This window comes from Sminthopsis crassicaudata, chromosome 3 (assembly GCF_048593235.1).
Source record: "Sminthopsis crassicaudata isolate SCR6 chromosome 3, ASM4859323v1, whole genome shotgun sequence".
In the NCBI taxonomy this organism is placed as follows: Eukaryota; Metazoa; Chordata; class Mammalia; order Dasyuromorphia; family Dasyuridae; genus Sminthopsis; species Sminthopsis crassicaudata.
This window is the reverse complement of record NC_133619.1, coordinates 596,761,469-596,778,946: the sequence shown is the minus strand read 5'-3', so window position 1 is coordinate 596,778,946 and position 17,478 is coordinate 596,761,469. Positions and strand designations below refer to the sequence as shown.

At 42.9% G+C, this 17,478-nt stretch overlaps 1 protein-coding gene across 6 annotated transcripts in view; it reads left to right on the top strand.

Annotated features, from left to right (window-relative positions):
• HIVEP3 (HIVEP zinc finger 3) overlaps positions 1 to 17,478 on the top strand; it is a 617,086-nt gene that overhangs the window by 449,882 nt on the left and 149,726 nt on the right. The window contains exon 4 of one of the 6 annotated variants that reach the window (XM_074305466.1): positions 15,371 to 15,426. The exons of 4 other annotated variants lie outside the window; for them this stretch is intronic. The gene's annotated coding sequence lies outside the window, so the exon portion shown is untranslated. Of the gene's footprint in view, positions 1 to 14,396; positions 15,427 to 17,478 lie in introns of those variants that run through there. One more of the 6 variants, XM_074305467.1, reaches the window with a different exon arrangement.

The following is a 17,478-nucleotide window of genomic DNA, read 5'->3' as shown; positions in this document are numbered from 1 at the left end:
TACCATCACCTTCACCTCTCTATTCCTTTTTTTTAAGGGACCCTTTTTTGTATTATATACCAGGTGTGACTAATCTGGGAGGCAGAGTAATTGGGCTACAGAGTGCAGACAAGGATTTTATCAACAATAATGCTAATAGAGATGATAATCTTGATTCGGGTAGGCAGCTTATAAAAACAGGGATTCCCCAAGGCTTTGGATCAGTGTTTCCTAAACTGCCTCATTGGGACCCAATGGTGAGGAAAGAGCTCTTCATGGTCGATAAATACAGCTAGTAGTATCAACATGGCTCTCTCTAGGTCAGTGTTGCCCAATGGGAAAGTCTTGGGCCCTAGACTGGCTGGACTGGGAGCCTGCTGGATTTAGATGGAGGCTCCCCCACCCATGATTCCTCTAGATCCCAAAATCAGCAATAGCTGCAGCTGATGCCTTTTGGTCCTTTCTTTCTTGTCCCAAGCAGACCTCTGTCAGAACCTTCTGGACCCTGATGCTGAAGAAAGTTTTGTCTTGGGGGTCCTGCCTCTGAGCCAGGGCCAGGCCCGTTGGGCCGGGAGTGGTGATGGGGGCCAGATGTGGCATTTTGCTCATCGGTTGCTGGGGAGAAGGGGCTTCCTTCAGGACTCCCCAAGGCCCACTAGCTGAAAGCTGGTAGAGAAGGAGCCAGCAGCCCCTGCCCCCTGCCCCGCCTCCGAACTGAAGTCAGAGCTCAGCCAGTCGACTGCCAGGAATAGGCTGTGGGGACTGAGAGTGTCTGGCGTGCACGTCAGGGCTGCTATGTAAACAGCCTAGTAAAGCCACCTCCCAGACCGCACTGGATTGGAAGCCTCCCCCACGGTGCCATCGCAAAACAGAGCCCGAGTGGTTATTAAAAGCAGCAGTTTTCGAAATCTGCTCTTTGGAAGGCAACACGCATTGTGTAATTTCCCAGGAAAGGCAGAGCAGTGTCAGGGGTGGGGTGCCCTCCTCCCCCCACTCCCACCTTTCTGCCTCCCCCGGAACCCTCTTGCCCAGCATTCATGGTCAGAATGGAGTGTTTCTCCAGTCCCAGCCCATCCGCTGGGCACGGGGCCCTGGGTGGAATTAGAAACATAGAAACAGCCTCTGTCCGTCAGATCTCACTTTGAGAATGGGGATTTGGGATTCCTGGCTGAGCTGTTAGCCCAGCAAGAACAGGATCAGGACCCACTCCAGATCTCCTGAGTGTGCTGAGGAAGGCAAGCAGGATCCTTTGCTACTCTTTCCATTGATAATCAACAGGCACCAGGTGGGCATTTCCCTATAGCCAGACCTGAGCTTGGACGGGCATAGATATACCAGCCTTTCCCCTCCCTTCCTCCTCATTGTCCTGACCTTGTAGACTGGGAATCCTAAAATGTTAACTTGAAGAGGGCTCTTGGAAAACAACTAGACTAGTGATGTCAAATAGAAATGGGGGTCATAAATCATAAATACAAGGATTTTTTAAATTAAATTTTATTAAAGCTTTTTATTTACAAAACATATTTATGGGTAATTTTTTCAACAATGACCCTTGCAAAGCCTTCTGTTCCAAATTATCCCCTTCTTGCCCCACCCCCACCTGGATGGCAGGTAGTCCCATACATTATACAAGGATTTTTGTGAAAGGGATAGTGACTTAGAAAACCACATGTTCATAGTATTTATGTTTTATTGTTATATTTTTATTTTGTTAACAATTTCCTAATTACGTTTTAATCTGGCTCAGGCCACACTTAGAAAATGGTGGCAGCATAGGGTCAGGACTATGCGTTTGATATCTCTGTTCTAGTCCAAGTCCCCCCATTTTAGAGAGGGGGTAATGGAGGCCCTAACGGGGAAAATGACTCCATCACTGTTGCCTGGTAAGTCGAGGACTGTGGGCTGAATCTCTTATTGCTATCCTGGGCTTGACTCTGCCCCTTTACCCAGGCTTTGCCCTATACCCTTTTGCTGCAAAAGGAGTAAGAAAATCCTCCCCAAAAGTCTCAGGTCATCATGATGAAGTCAACCGGAATAACAAAGGAACGTCACAGATCTCTCACCAACACTACCCTATTGAAAGTTCTATTAGCTGGGCAACACATAACACTTCCTGGCCATGTGACCGTGGGTAAGTCACTTAACTCCAATTGCCTCAACAAAATAATAATAAAAATAAAGAAAGTTCTATTAGCTTTAAGCCCAGTTCTTAAAAATGTTCCCATGAAGAAGAAACCTCTGCCATCTCTGTCCCCCAAAACTCATCATTTTCAATGACATCTAAGCTCATTACAGCTGTCATCTGTGTGGCTTTCTAGTGTCTAGAAAGTAATTTCTTTACATCAATAAGCAATAGGAAATACAAGTATAATTACCCTCCTTTCCCACCCTCCACCCCCTTCATTTGTTCATTCACAAATCATCTGTAGTACTAAGTGCCAGGACAGACACATGAGGAGGTACCAGGACGATACAAAAGACGATTCCTTCTCCTTGAAGACAGGAACTTTCATTTTCTTTTTTCTTTTGTGATCCCAGCACCTAGAACAGGATCTGCCACATGGTAGGCACTTGATAAATTTCCCCTGATTGGCTGATTGATTCTACTGAGCATCTGTGCCATGTACACAGAGAAGTAAATAGGCTATAACACAAGGAGGGAGAGAACAGTGGGCTTGGAGCATGGGGAAAGGCTGTCCGTGGAAGTGAGAAAGCAGACCAGGAAGGCACGACTCCAGGCAAGGATGCTGATCTGGATGTGGCTTCAAAATAGGAAAGGGGATATCAGTTTTGATGGACAGCAGTAAGCCAGTTTGACTGAAATGTTGCCATGGAAAGGTTGATAACATGAAATATGAAATAAATGTGCAATCAGATGGCAAGGTCCTTTAAATGCCAAGCTGAGGAGTCTGTACTTTTTTCCTAGAAGCAATAATTGAGAACCTCAAAAGCTCCTTGAGTGAGGCGGGGACATGGCCAGCAGGGTGGAGAATGAATTGGAGAGGGGAAGGACTGGAAGCCAGGAGACTGAAGCTCAGAGAGGTTGATCATCCAATTAGGATGTGCCCGAGGCAGGATTCAAACTCAAGACTTGGGATTCTATGTCTAGGGCCCTTCCTTTTCTACTCTTTGCTTTCCCATTTTTCAGATGTGGCAAACAGTATGAAGTGACTCACCCAGGGTCACATAGCTAATGGGGGCCACATTTGCACTCAGGTCCGTCCTCCTGACCCCAGTCCTAATGCTCTAGCCACTGCACTGGCTAGCTGCCCCTCTTCGAAGCCTTTAAGATGGAGAAGGTACTTCCCTCCCAACAACCTTTTGATGAAGTTAAGGTATTATTTTTCCCATTTTGTAGATGAGGAAATTGAGGTTCACTGACACAAAAGGATTTGTCCAGGACCACACATTTTGTAAATGGTAACAGTAATATTTAAATCCAGTTCTTTAGTTCAATTCTTTTTTTTTTAACCACCCTACATTAATTAGCAATTTTTATTATTACTAATATTATAGAAAATATTAAAAATCATCATCATAAGCATGAGCTGCTGGGTTTTTTTTTGTTTTGTTTTTTGTTTTTTATGATGATGGTGGATTTGACTGATCTCATCTGATCATTCACTTCAAACTAAAGTGTTCACAGGTCACCAGGACCCTCCAAACTAGTAATTTATATGTATTTCATCAGGGACCTCCATGCCCTAAGCTTGTTGACCCATGGGAGGGATTTCCAGAGAGGGGCAAGGACAGTAAGAACCAAGATTCATATCCTGACAGCTTCCTTCTGTGTGAATCTAATCCTCCCCACTCTTGTCCACTTCCTCTTCAATAGCTTGCATGGAAGTGGAAATTTTAGGAGGGAATTCCTGAAGTCATGGTTGGAGTCTCATGGCTATTGACTTAGCTTGTGTGAAACACTGGCCTCAGAAAACAAGTTAGGACAGAATTGTCACTAATATTGGGACAGTCATCTCTTTCCCGTCCTTTAGTGTTTAAAACTCGGGCACCTCTCAGCACCGTGTGATGAATAAGCCTCTCCCAGTGTCACATACAACTCAAGGGAAAACCGCCATACTAGGAGAACCACCTGGTGTACTCCCCAGGGCCCCCTGCTCCGTGACAAATTCAATTCAACAAACATTTATTATTAAATATCTCTTCTACATAAAAGCACCGTGCTAGGTCCCAGGCATTCAGAAAATGAAAATCTGCATAGTCAGTGCTGGCCCTGAAGGGAAGTTGCTTACTGTGGTTTAAAAAAAAAAAAAAAAAAAAAAAAGACCTCTCACCTGGATTTCCTGCTTTTCCTCCCATCAACCCACTCAGCTCTACAGTCACCATAGGAGAACCAGTTTAGTAAACACAGACCTAGGAACCTGAGCTGCCACTGTTTTTGTAAGCTCCACCTTCTGAGTGGGAGAGATTGGTGCCCTGTTAAAGGCCCTGGGCATCCGCTGCCATCCTCTCACTTTCACAACTCAACTCCTCCACCCCCACCCCCACCCCACGGAGACTATAGTAAAACTAACAATGAGCCTCTAGACCATGCTCATGTTTGGTTTGGAGCCACAAACTACTCTGATTTGTATTCAGGCAGCCTGTCTCCTAATTTTGGAAGGAACATGCTGTTAGAGCCAGGTGGAAGGAAAGTATTTTATCAGCCCTCCTCCACTCCACCCTCAAATCAAACCAATCAAAAGGGGTGGCCTGCCACTCAGAACCCATCCCAAGGAAAGAGGATACATTCATTCGCTCATTCATTTTTTTTAAAATGCCCTTAGTTTCATCCTTGGCAACACTAGCATCCCCAGCTTCACCCCACCTGGGGCCACCCATCTGGCCAGTCAGTTCTCCCAGCTATTTGCTCCTCCTCCCAGCTGTTTGGCATTGACTGCCCTGTGGTTAGCGCCACTGTCCTGGGAATTTCTTTCTTTCTCTCTTCTTTTAGAAAAAGTGGTTGGGGGGAAACAGACAGAGTTCCCTTTGCCTGTGGGGAGTGTAGGATTAGGTCTCGGTGGGAGAGAAGGGGAGGAGAGGACAGGGCAGAATCAGGAGACTCTGAAGCATGTAAGGGACCCCTTTCTGCCTCCACACATCTATCTTACCGTGTGGTTTGGCTCCGTGGATTTGATATGTGTGTGTGTGTGTGTGTTCCCAGTACATTTTCTTCTAATTTTTAAAGCCATACGTAACTTCAGGGACATTTAATCCATATGTTTCTGATTCTTTAACACTTAAATCAGCCAAATGTTGTTTTGTAAGGCATATTTGCAAAGCCCTTTACAAAAACACTTAACTCCTTCTTTCTCCAGCACATGAAGGCAGGGTCCAGGAGGCTCGTGTCTCTCCCCACCGCCACCATCATTTTTCTACATAAGAAAAGACCAAAGTCTGAGGCCGCCACCCATTTGTGGGAGGGAAGGGCCCTCACTCCCAGTGAAAGAAGAGTCCTCGGGGTCTATGTCTTTGTCATTCAACTGATCAACAGCATTTATTAAGCAGTGACTATCCCTAATTACCAATTATCATCAATTAAGGAGTTGATATCTCCCCAATATCAATTAACCAGTTACCATCAATTAGATTTTACAAAGGGATGTTTAGTGAGAGATGTATAGTAGGGAAAAAAAGTACAAAAATATCCACCATTACCCCAAATGCAGGGTGGGGAGTAGAGGTGAGGGTGGGGATAGCCCTTAGTCCATGGAAGAATGGACTTAAATGTAAATTAGTTGCTATTCTCCCCACCATAATCAAGACATAAGACATGCTGTCCCCCCTGCTGGATCATCTGGCACTGGGTCAAGTAGGTCATTTTTCAGGGCTCTTTATTAGACTCAGGAGCTGTGACTGCTACCACACTCCACCCTGGATTCTAGTTACTGCATCTCTCATGGCTTTTCCAACCTTTTGAGGTTAACATGGTCCATCAGTATCTAATATACATTCACCTAAAATCAGGAAAGAGTAGTAGGGACAGGAGCAGAAAAATCAAAGATACCGTGTTCATAGCCATGTGGCAACGGGATGAGGCGTTAGGCCATGGACAGCACTTTGCAGGTTGCTGCCACTTCCATAACTCCCTATTAGAGGCTTACAACAATTCTTGCTTCCTCACCACCAAAGGGAAGAAAGAATGAGAGTTTCATCTCTTGGAGCACTTAGTTCTATCTCAGCAGTCAATCAAAAGGCTTTTTGTCACCCCCAATAAGCTGAGAGGAAAACAGGCTATTTGTGCTGCTCTGAATCAGGGAGGGAAAGGGCCCTTTTATCTTGAATTTCAAGGGGGATCAGCAACTCTCCACACTGTGGGTTGCAGTAGGCAGATATTATACAATTGCACATACACATACATTTATTGGCCTGGAGTGCCAGACCTGGAATCAGGAAGACCAGAGTTCAAATCTGGGCTTAAGACACTTACTAGCTATGTGACCCTGGGCCAATTGCTTAAACACGGTTTGTTTCCGTTTCCTCATCTGTAAAATAGGAATAAAGATAGCATTTATCTCCCAGAGTTGTTGTGGGGATCAAGATAGATAATAGTTACAGAGTGCTAAGCAGAGTTCCTAGTATATAGTAAGCTCTATACAAATATTAGTTGTTTATTCTTGTTATTTATTATTATTTTTATTATATATAAAATAGATACAAGATGATTTGTGGGGAAAGAAAAGAGAAGAAAGAAGAGAGGAGGGGAGGAGAGGAAGAAAGAGAAGGAGGATAAGAGAAAGGAAGGGGGAGGGGAAGGGTAGAAAAGGGAGGAGAGGACCTAATACTCTAAGTACTAGAGAAAAATATAAACAAACAACAACAATAACAAAACAAAGGTACTTGATGTCCTCAAGAATCTTACCTTCTAAGGGGAGAAGACCACATATAAAAGGGAGTTAAAGGGAGTAGGGTGGGTGGGTAATGAAGTACTGAGTCTAAGGGCTTAAGTCAGAATCAGAGCCAGGAGGGGAAATGAAGGCTGACGATCCTGGGCCTTTCCACAGGAGAATGAAAAAAGGGGCTGGTCTAACCGAGAAATATTCCGAAATGAGAAGGCTGCAGAGGTAGTTGGAGGTTAAAGAGGCCCCAGATACTGAGGGAAATTTTAGATTGAGAGAGCAGCTAAGACATCATATGGAAAGTCAGGAAAACACCTCCTCACACATTCCACTCAAGTAATTAAACTCTCTCCTCTACAAGTCTCAGTCCCTGGTGAAAAGAAATTCAGCTCTGGTGCAGAATCCACATCCCTTTTCCTCTTTATTTCCTTGTAATCTCTCAGCAACCCTGAGAGGCAGACAGAGCAGATATTACTAAGGAAACAATATAGTGGATAGAAGGATAGAGCTCTTAAGATGAGGAGGTTTGTGTTTGAATCCCTCTTCCAATCCTGACTTTTGACATTGAACCAAAATTTGAGTCCTTTTTTTCTCTCTGAGCATCATTTTTTTTTCTCTTTGTGAATGGAGAATGATAAATTTTGTACCACTTTCCTCACCATTTAGCATTGTTCTGAGGAAATGTTCAGATAAAGGTAGTTTGTAAACTTTAAAGCGTGTCCACACCTGTGACTCATCATCAGCATCATCATGATAATGGTGATAGTGTACCTGGTTTAAGATTTACCTCTGACATAATCTGGCTGTGTGACCTTGAGCAAATCCCCAACTCACAATATCCAAGATAGCTCTTTAAGACTAAGTTATGGGGCAGCTGGGTGGCACAGTAGATAGAACACCAGCCCTGAAGTCAGGACCACCTGAGTTCAAATCTGCCCTCAGACACTTAGCACTTCCTAGCTGTGTGGTCCTGGGCTAGTCACTTAACCCAATTGCCTCAGCAAGGAAAAAAAGACTTAAGTTGCAGAGCTGTTAAAGGAAGGGGACTGTGAAAGAGTTTGTATGTAGGAATTTTCCTGTACTGGTGGTGTCTAACTCAAATAGGAAAGGGTGGAGTAGGGTGAGGAGACAGCACTAATCTGTACATAAAGATCCCTGCAGGTGACTTATTGACATAGTTTTAAAATGTGAGGTTATCTATGTTTTATTGTATTTTTACTTCTTTTGTCCTATTATTCCCATTTTCATCTGGATCTGGATGTACTGGGGAGTGTTCTAGCTCCCTGAACTATGTGTTTGACACCCTTGCCCTAAACCATTGAATTCGAATAATTTTTTTTTAAATTGTATTTTAGAGATAACTTGAAGCACATAGTGGCCAGGTGAGTAGTCCAAAGTCACTTAGCCAGTTAGTGACTGAACAAGGATTAGACATTACAATCTAGCAGTTGACCTTTCAGATTTCACACATAAAAGATGATAGTGGCCAGTTGGCAGAAAGACCAGCTCCCACTACCGGTACCCTCCCTCTTGCCTTTTCCCCACTCCCAATCAAAACCCATCCAGGTTGTTTGTCTATGCAGGTAGCTTGGATAAGATGGAGGACCACCAGACCTTCCTATCTGTTTTGTTCTTATGCCCTGACACCTTCCAGTATAATCACCTGCTACTGATATAAACAACCTTTGGGTCTTGCCATCTGGGCAGCTAGGTGCCATTAAGACATCTAGATAGCAGTGTGGCAGCTAGGAACAACTGGGTTGTGCAGTGGATAGAGCAGTGGGTCTGGAGTCAGTTTGATCCAGCTTCACATAATTAGCTGGGTGATCCTGGTCAAGTCATTTAACCCTGTTTCTCTCAGTTTCCTCATCTGTCAACTGAGCTGGAAAAGGAAATAGCTAAACTCTCCAGTATCTTAGCCAAGAAAACCCCAAATGGGGTTACAATGAGTCAGACATTATCTGCCCCACTACTACCCATTTAGAACTTCTGGGTTTTTTCATTCTCTCTGAAGTTGAACTTTCTTTTGTATGTTGCTTCCTCTACTTAGAGTATGAACCCCATAAGAGCAGGGAGTATCTAGCTTCTATTTAGCACATAATAAACATTTAGTGCTTTTTCATTCATTTACTCACTCATTCATTCTTTTCTTTGCAAGACCAAGGTGAATCCCAAAGCATGGGCCCTCTCATTCTGCTTTTCCCTGGGCCTACATTTGCTGGACAGCCCTGGTGGTGGGGAGACGTTGGCCAGCTCAGGTTTGGGAGCTGAGAGCATCTGTTCAGAGGGAACATGATTTGTCTTTTTTGGCAACCGAAAACAGACTTGCATCTTTGATACTGAGCAGCAGATGCTAAATCTAAAATTAGTCTGTTGCTTCCTAGTGCCAGTTACTTACATTAAGGATGTTTTAGTTTATCTTCTCCTTACATCTGTTAATGGACAGTAAGCCTTCTTAGCCAAGCCAGGGTCATAACCTCTCTAGGCCCAGCTATGGGGGAAAGATCAGGGAAAGAGGGAAGGAGATTAAAAACAGTGACACTGTCTCCATCTTTCACCTGTACTCTGCCCATCCCATGGCTTCCAAAACCCTTTCAGAAATGTGGTGATCTTCCAAACACCTTGAGGAAGGGAGGGAGAAATTAGTATGATTTCTGTTTTACAGAAGAGGAAACTGAGTCTCATAAAGGGAAAAGATCTTGTATGAATACAGAATGGGGGAAGAGTGACTAGAGAACAATTGGATGAAAAGACTCTAGGACTCTTAGTGGATTGTAAACTCACTATAAGTCAATAAAGTGGGACAAGAAAATAATAGCCTAGTGCCATCTTAGTCACTGTTTATAACAGTCTAGTGCTTAGTCCAGTTTAAATAACAGCCCTGGTCAGACCTAGGCAATACGCTTAGTTCAGTTAGGAAGGGTACTAACAAATTGGAGGTATGGCACCCCTAGTCTATGGCATATACATATTGTTTGAAAGAATTGGGGATGTTTAGGCAGAGAAGACAGGGAGGTGGGGGAGAGGTCATGATAGCTATTTTTCATGGAATGGGTGCTACAGTATTGTGAAAGAACACTTGGAACTAGAATCCTAAAATGTGGTTCAAACCTACCTCAAGGAGGTAGAGGTGATAGGGATGATAATAGCACTCAAAACTGCCTACTTCGTGTCAGGCATTTATTGTCTCATTTGATCCTCATAAAATCCCTGGAGGTAAGTGCAATTATTGGCCCCATTTTACATTTGGAGAAACCAAGGTAAATTGAGATAAAATCACGTGCCCAAGGTCACACAGCTAGTGTGCAAGACCAGATTTGAACTTAGGTCCTCTTGATTCCAAGTGTGTGGGACAAAGCCTGTCACTGGGGAACAAAATACCCAAAGTATATGTAAGGGACTTCAGGTAAGTCTTGGATTCTGTTTCCTCATCTTTAAAAAAAAAAAAAAAAAAAAAAATTATGGGCTAGAGTGAGATGATTTGCAAGGTCTTTCTCAGCCCTTCAGCTTGTAATCCTATAGGGCTAAGATGGGGCAAGGATTAGATTTATTTTGCTTAATTTCTGGGCAGGGAGAGGACCTGGGGGCAGGGATAATGGAGGCAGAGCCAGACTTGATCTAAGCAAAAACTTCCTAGCCATTGTCACCGTCCAAAAATGCAATGGGCTGCACCAGCGAGGGAGTGGCTCCATCGTTCCTGAAGGTCTTCTAGTAGAGGCTGAATGACCATTTGTCCCAGGAGGTTCTAGAAGGTATCCTCATTCAGGTCTGGGATGGACCGGATGACCCCGAGCTAGCTGTCAGCTCCTCAGAGACTGTAACTTGTCCATAATTACCCAACTGGCAAGTGGAATCTTAGCTCTCCGTTGTGGAAAATCATCCATATCCTGGCTCCTTTCCACTCAAAGGGATCTGATTGGTGTGATGGATGTGAAAGCACTTTGAAAACAGTAGTTTGCTCTGCATAGAGGAGGTAACCTTGATAATCAAAATATTAATTAATATATTGGTATTATTGATACATTAAGAATATAATAATAGCTACCCTTTGTATACAGTTATCCTTTCCACAAGCTGACTTTCTCCATCACAGTTTTGATATATCATGGATTGGCATAAGAAATTAAATGGGAATTTTGGGGGAATTCTACGGAAGCCACAGTCAGCAGGCAAAAGCCAGCAGTTGACATAGAGCCTATGACCAAATACTTAACCCAGATTTTACAATAAGGTACTGTAAATACATTATTTAAAAAAAAATCAGGCTTCTTTTTTGGTATGAAGGGAGGGCCAAACAATTTTATTCAGATTTTCTAGATCAATGGGGGCACTGTGGCTCAATCCCCAGATGTGGAAGGCTTAAACTGGGGTACTTTCAGTTCTGCAGTATGCCCTGCAAACATCTCACTGGATTCTCATAAAAACCCCGTGAGTTGGTATTATTAGTATCCCCATTTTGCAGATGAGGAAACTGAACCTGAGAGAGATGAAGTATATAGTCAATGCTATATAATGCTTCTTCTTTTCCTTCCTCCTCCCTTCCCTTTGTTCTTTCCCTTTCTCTTTCCTTCTATGTGCACATAACAGCTAGCATTTATAGGTCTAAGGTTTGCAAAGGATTTATATTATCAGATTTGATCTCCATAACAAGTAAGATGAGTGCTATTATTATCATCATTTTACAGATAAGGAATATGAGGTTAAATGAGGTTATGTGACTTACCCAGGATCATACACTAGTAAGGGGTTGAGGCTAAATTACAGCTCAGGACTTATTGACTTGTATCAACTGAACAAACAAGCTGAACGTTGGGTACCCTGATGGAATGTGATCTCTTTGAGAACAGGGCCTGTTTCCATGTTGCCTTTGCCCACCTTCATCTAATTTGTATTCCTTGTCCAGAGCGCATTCCCTCCTGATGTCTGCCCCTCAGAATCCCCCACTTCCTTCCATTTATAGTTCAACTGCTCTCCTGATTGTTGCCCTGCTCTTTCCTTCCCTCCCCAACTCCTGAGTGCTCTCTTCCTCTTGAAATTAAATGGTATATATTTTGAATTATACTTGTCAATGAATATAAATGTGAGCTTCACGAGGGCAAGAACTGTCTGGAATTTGTATCTTTGAATCACTAGTGCCTAGCACAGTGCCTGACCCACAGTCAATACTTAATAGATGCTTGTTTGTCGATTGATTGATAGAATCTGGAAGCGGCCTCAGAGACTCAGATGTCAGTGGGGTTGGACACTGCCTTGTTCACTCACACCCACCCAGCTGACTCTCATCCAAGTATTTGCTTTCTGGGCTATTGGCCCTGCCTCTCCCTACAGGCCCATGTTAACTGCTTGGTATTCTAAAGGAATCAATAACCGCTTCTTTTACCCGTGCTGGGTATTTAATGTTACCCTCGGCTGTTGTTTTATAGTTTAAAAGCAAAACTTGTCCAATTACAATCCAGAAAGTGAGGGCTTTGGGCCCCTGGTGCCCTGGGACTCTGTTTATCCAGAGCGGTCACCAGGGGCTGGGAAGGGAAACCCTAGTGTTCTTCCCCATAGGAGGAGGGAAGGATCAGGAAGACCACAGGCAGTGATGGCTGAATTGTCCACATCTTCTTTCCTCTATGCTTGCTAGAAGTACCCATCCCCTTTTGGAAACTTGAGATGTATGGCTGGACTTTCTCAGTGTCAGGAACTCCAAGTCTGAACCTACTTCTAAAGCAAACTTTGCTTTGACCTGGGCAGGTGACTTGTGACTTACCTTCTCTGGACTTCAGTTCCACAATTTAAAAATGAAAGAATTAGTCTTAATAGTCTCTAAGATACTTTCCCGGTCTAGATCCATAAGTTTATTTTTCTCTCCCATCTCTGAGCCTTTGGAAAATTGAATTAAACAGGTATTTATTTAAGTCACTACTGGGTTACAAAGCATCATGCTGGGCAGCTAGCCTACAAAGATGTAAATCAACGGAGGCAAAATCATTCAGAAATATTTTTTTTAAGTGAGGAATTTTTGCCAGGCTCTATACTAGGCACTGGAGATACAAGCATAAAAGTGATACATATAGCACCACATTATCATGCCCTTAAGGTCAGGATAGCACTTAGTCAACAAGTCTCAGCCCTCAAAAAGCTTACCATGGGTGTGTAGGGGGGAGGTAAATACAAATAGCTATGTACAAATAAGTGTTTCTTCTCTGAGGAACAGGCTCTAGACTTAAGGAGAATTGGGAGAAGTTTCTGGGGAACCCAAGGAGACCCAGATACAGAGATGAGGAAGGAAAGAATTCCACCATGGAGGAATTGAAAATGCCCCTCGTCAGAAATTGGAGGGTCATGTGTAAGGGATAGCAAGGTAGGGGATCAGTTGTTACTAGATTTCAGAATAGAAAACAATAAGGTCTGAGAAGACTGGGAAAGTAGGAACGAGTCAAGTATGAAAGATCTTAAAACCCAAACAGAAGATTTTTTATTTGATTCTGGCAGTTATAGAGAACCATTGGAGTTTATTGAATAGGGGAATGCTATGGTCAGACGTTCATTTTATGAAAATTCATTTGACAGTTGGGTGAAGAAGAGGTTGAAATAGGAGACCAATCATGTGAATATTTCAGTTGTCTATGAGGTACAAAGGTGGAGCTGGAGCCACCATGTAGAGATTCCTGAATGCTAAGTCAAGAAGTTTGTATTTTATCCTAGAGGGCACATGTTTCCATTAACAGTGTTACTAGGGAAGCTACAAGGTCAGGCCTGTAATCAGAAAGATGCTCTTTAATAGTTGGATGAAGGATGAAGGAGGAAGGTGACAGTAGAACCATCCACATGTCTTCTGTTGTGATTCTTTCCGCTGATACTTGTCTCATCCTCTTGCTTGTATGATCTTGAGCGACTTTCTTTCATTTCTGTTCTTGTTTCCCCTTCCAGAGCCTTTGATGACTATTTTGAAACCCACAAAAGTTCTTGAAAACTAAGGTGTAACTAGGGCGACTCAACCCCAGAAAAGGGGGGGGAAAAGATATCCTTTGTCTCCATTCCTTTTTGATCATGGTGAATGTGCTCATTTTTATCCCATGGTTCCCAGGAGAAACAGCCCCAGAACAGAATGAAACTTAGGTTGGGGATCAAGATACCTGACTCTAGACTCTGAGGGAGAGCCAGGGAGAAATGAGAAGACCTACTCCAGTTTACATGGGAGTGTTTCAGTTGGCTATGGTAGAGTTGGAGTCACAATGTAGAGATTCTTGAGTGCTAGGTCAAGGAGTTTGTATTTTGTCCTAGAGAGCACAGGTTACCATTAAAGTTTTCACAAGGTCAGACTCGTAGGTCAGAAAGATGATTTTTACAACTCAAGATGAATTGGCAGAAGGTGAGAGTAGAACCATGTGTGTGTCTTCTGTTATAATTCTTTCCATTGATAATTTTCTCATCCTCTTGCTTGTATGATCTTGGGCTATTGATGATATGTTTACAAACTTGTTTACATGTTTTCTTCCTCATTTGATTATAAAGCTCTTTGAGGAGGAGGGCTATCTTTTGCCTTTTTTTTTTTTTTTTTTTTTTTTTTTTTTGGTAGCTCTGAAGCTTAGCACAATGCCTAACACATATTTCAATTGTTTTAATCATTTTTCAGTCTTGTCCAACTCTTCATGACCCCATTTAGGGTTTTCTTCATAGAGATACTGATATGGTTTGCCATTTCCTAGTCAAGCTCATTTTACCAAATCCTACAGGGTTAAGTGTCTTCCCTGAGGTCACACAAGTAGTGTCTGAGGCCAGATTTGAACTCAGGAAGCCTGCATTCAATCCACTGTACCACCTACCTGCCCCCCTATAAGCACATGATAGGCACTTAATAAATGTTTATTGGTTGGTTGAATTGCACAGTCTCACTCTAGTGTAGAATGGTCTAGTCATTGGGAGGCAGATTTGGATTTTAGTTTTGACTCCATCATCTGTTAGCTGTTTAATTATTATTTTTTATTTTTTTATTTATTATTATTATTTTTTTTTTGAGGCAGTTAGGGTTAAGTGGCTTGTCCAGGGACACACAGCTAGTAAGTGTCTGAGGCCCAATTTGAACTCAGGTCCTCCTCTGTCTGCTGTGCTATCTAACGCCCTAGCTGTTTAGTTTTAAGGCACTCATCTCTCTGGGGCCCAGTCTCCTGGACTATCTACAGAATAGAAATACTACAATAATACATGCCCTGCTTACATTTCAGAGTTACTTGGAAATTATAAGTGTATATGAAAGCACTTTGAAAACTGTACAACTTTCTCCAGATGTATGGCAATGAAATTATTCCTATGTGCTTCTCAAACTAGCAAGGTAGAACGAGCATAAAATGTAGAGTCAGGGGACCTGTATTTAAGTCCTGATTCTGTCACTCCCTGGGTGAATGTGGCCAAGTCTCTAGCCTTCAGTTTCCAGGTTTTCTGACTCCCAAAGTCCAGAGCTCTTTCCACTATCCATACATATCACTATTTGATTCTCTCTTTCAAGATACATTTCATTTGTTTATTCTACAGCATTCATTAATCATATACTATATGCACTATCCTAGGTCCTCAGAATGCCCGGGGGGAGTTTACCTTTCAGTGAGCACCATTGCCTATTTTGGTAGGTCCATTTCATTCATCCTGTTTATCCTTTACCTAAGAACCCAGGCTTTGGAGGCAGAGGACTTTGGGTTGAAATCCAACTTTTAATACTGTGTGACCTTGAACAATTCAGTGTCTTTCTATTATTCCCCTGGACTAGATTGTTTCTTCCATAGAGTCCTATGACCCTAGGAAATGCTATCAGGTTTCTGCTTCTACTGACCTGATAGGAAAGCTGTGGAAGTTCAGCCCTGGCTAATACTAGCTCCTTAGAGAATTTCAGTGTTTCTTTCAATGTAGCCTGTGCCAAACTTTGGAAACCACGCAAAACATTTTCGCTGCCAACAAAATGTGGGAAAATTGCAGATTTGCTGAACTGTAAATCAACACACTAACAGTAGCAACAGCAAGATTTTTCTCTAGAACAAAAGAGCCTTATGTTCCCATTTTACAGATGAGGAGGCTGAGACCCAGGAAGGAAAGGTAGTTTGCCCAATGCCACAGAACTTGGATAAATTGGAACCTGGAGATTGTCAGGTCTCTCGTAGACAAGGACTTAATACGCGTTCACTCTCCAGAAGGCTGGAGAGTACTTTTGGAAGCATCTCATTATATAGAATACTGACTGGTCTTGGAATCACAGACTTGATTTGAAATCCTGCCCAAGATACTTTCTAACTTCAGCATGGTGAGAGGGGGTGGTGGTGGTGTTGGAGGGGAAGGCTGAGTTTGGAATAAGAGAAACTAAGTTTATATATGGCCTCAGGCACTTGCTGACTCTGTGACACTGGGGCAAATCATTTAACTTCTGGCCTTTATTTCTTTATCCATAAAATGGATTACAGGGGGGTGGGTGGATGAGAGTCTCTCCAGCTCAAGATCTGTAATGAGATCATTTCTACTGTGCCTTCCACCTCTGAATGATCCAAAGACCCTGGACAAGTGACACATGATATAGGATTGGATTATTCTTATCAAGTCTCTCCAAAGCTTTGATCCTATGAACTCAAATAAGTCAATTAGCCCTTCTTCACCTCAGTTTCCTCATTTGTAAAATGGAGATCATAATAGTTTGCCAGCCTAATCCATTAATTGTGATCTATTTCTTCAAGGCAGCCTCTGGCAGAACCAGGAAGGTTCTGGGTAGGGCAGAAGGCTTCCTAGGTTTGCTCTGAGACCTTTGGGCAAAGGCCCGGAAGTTCAGGGTTCTGCCACCATCCCTGCTGTGGTAGTGATTTTCTCTATGTCACTCCAGGGCAGTGTCCTGATTTAGCTCATTTTGTGTTTGCCTTTTATTAGAGAGCAAAGGGCTTTTTTTTTTTTTTTTACCCAAAGAAAAAACTCTCTCCTCTCTCTCTCTCTCTTTCTCTGTCTCTCTCTCTCTCTCTCTCTCTCTCTCTCTCTCTCTCTCTCTCTCTCTCTCTCTCTCTCTCTCCTCTTGGAAAGCCCATCGGATTGGATGAATACGACTGTGGCTTTATTCTGAGGCTGTCTTTGCCCTGTCATCATTTCCTCCTCTCTTCCCTGGCTTTTGAGGCTATCTAAGAGCCTCTCAGGGAGAGATGTTGACTTGTGCAGTCTTTTAATACCTCTCTGTCCTAACATCCTTGATTTCCATGCCCTATATAAGATACGGCAAGCTGTGTTGGGAAGAGTATTGTACTTAAGGGCTTGGAATTAGGAGACATGGTTTTGGATCCTAACTCTGATGTTTACTAGTTGGGTGAATCTGAGCAAGTTACTTGATGTGTTTGAGCTCCATCTGTAAAATGGGGATAATGTTTGTACTGTATCTGAAAGCTATCTTAGAGAGATGGGAATGATGATGAGACAGCATGGGAGACATGGGTTCAAGTCTTGCTTTTGGTACATACTGGTTAGGAAAATCTCATAATTTCCCATGGTCTCCAAGAAGTCTCATAAGCCAAAGGTTCTTAACTGTTCCAGTATCATGTACCGCTTTGGCCAGATCTAGTTGAAAAAAAGTGATACGAGGACACTCTCAAGGTCTTTCTTAAGAACTTTAGAATCAATTGTGTGACTGGGAGATACTGGCACAAGGCCACCCAGC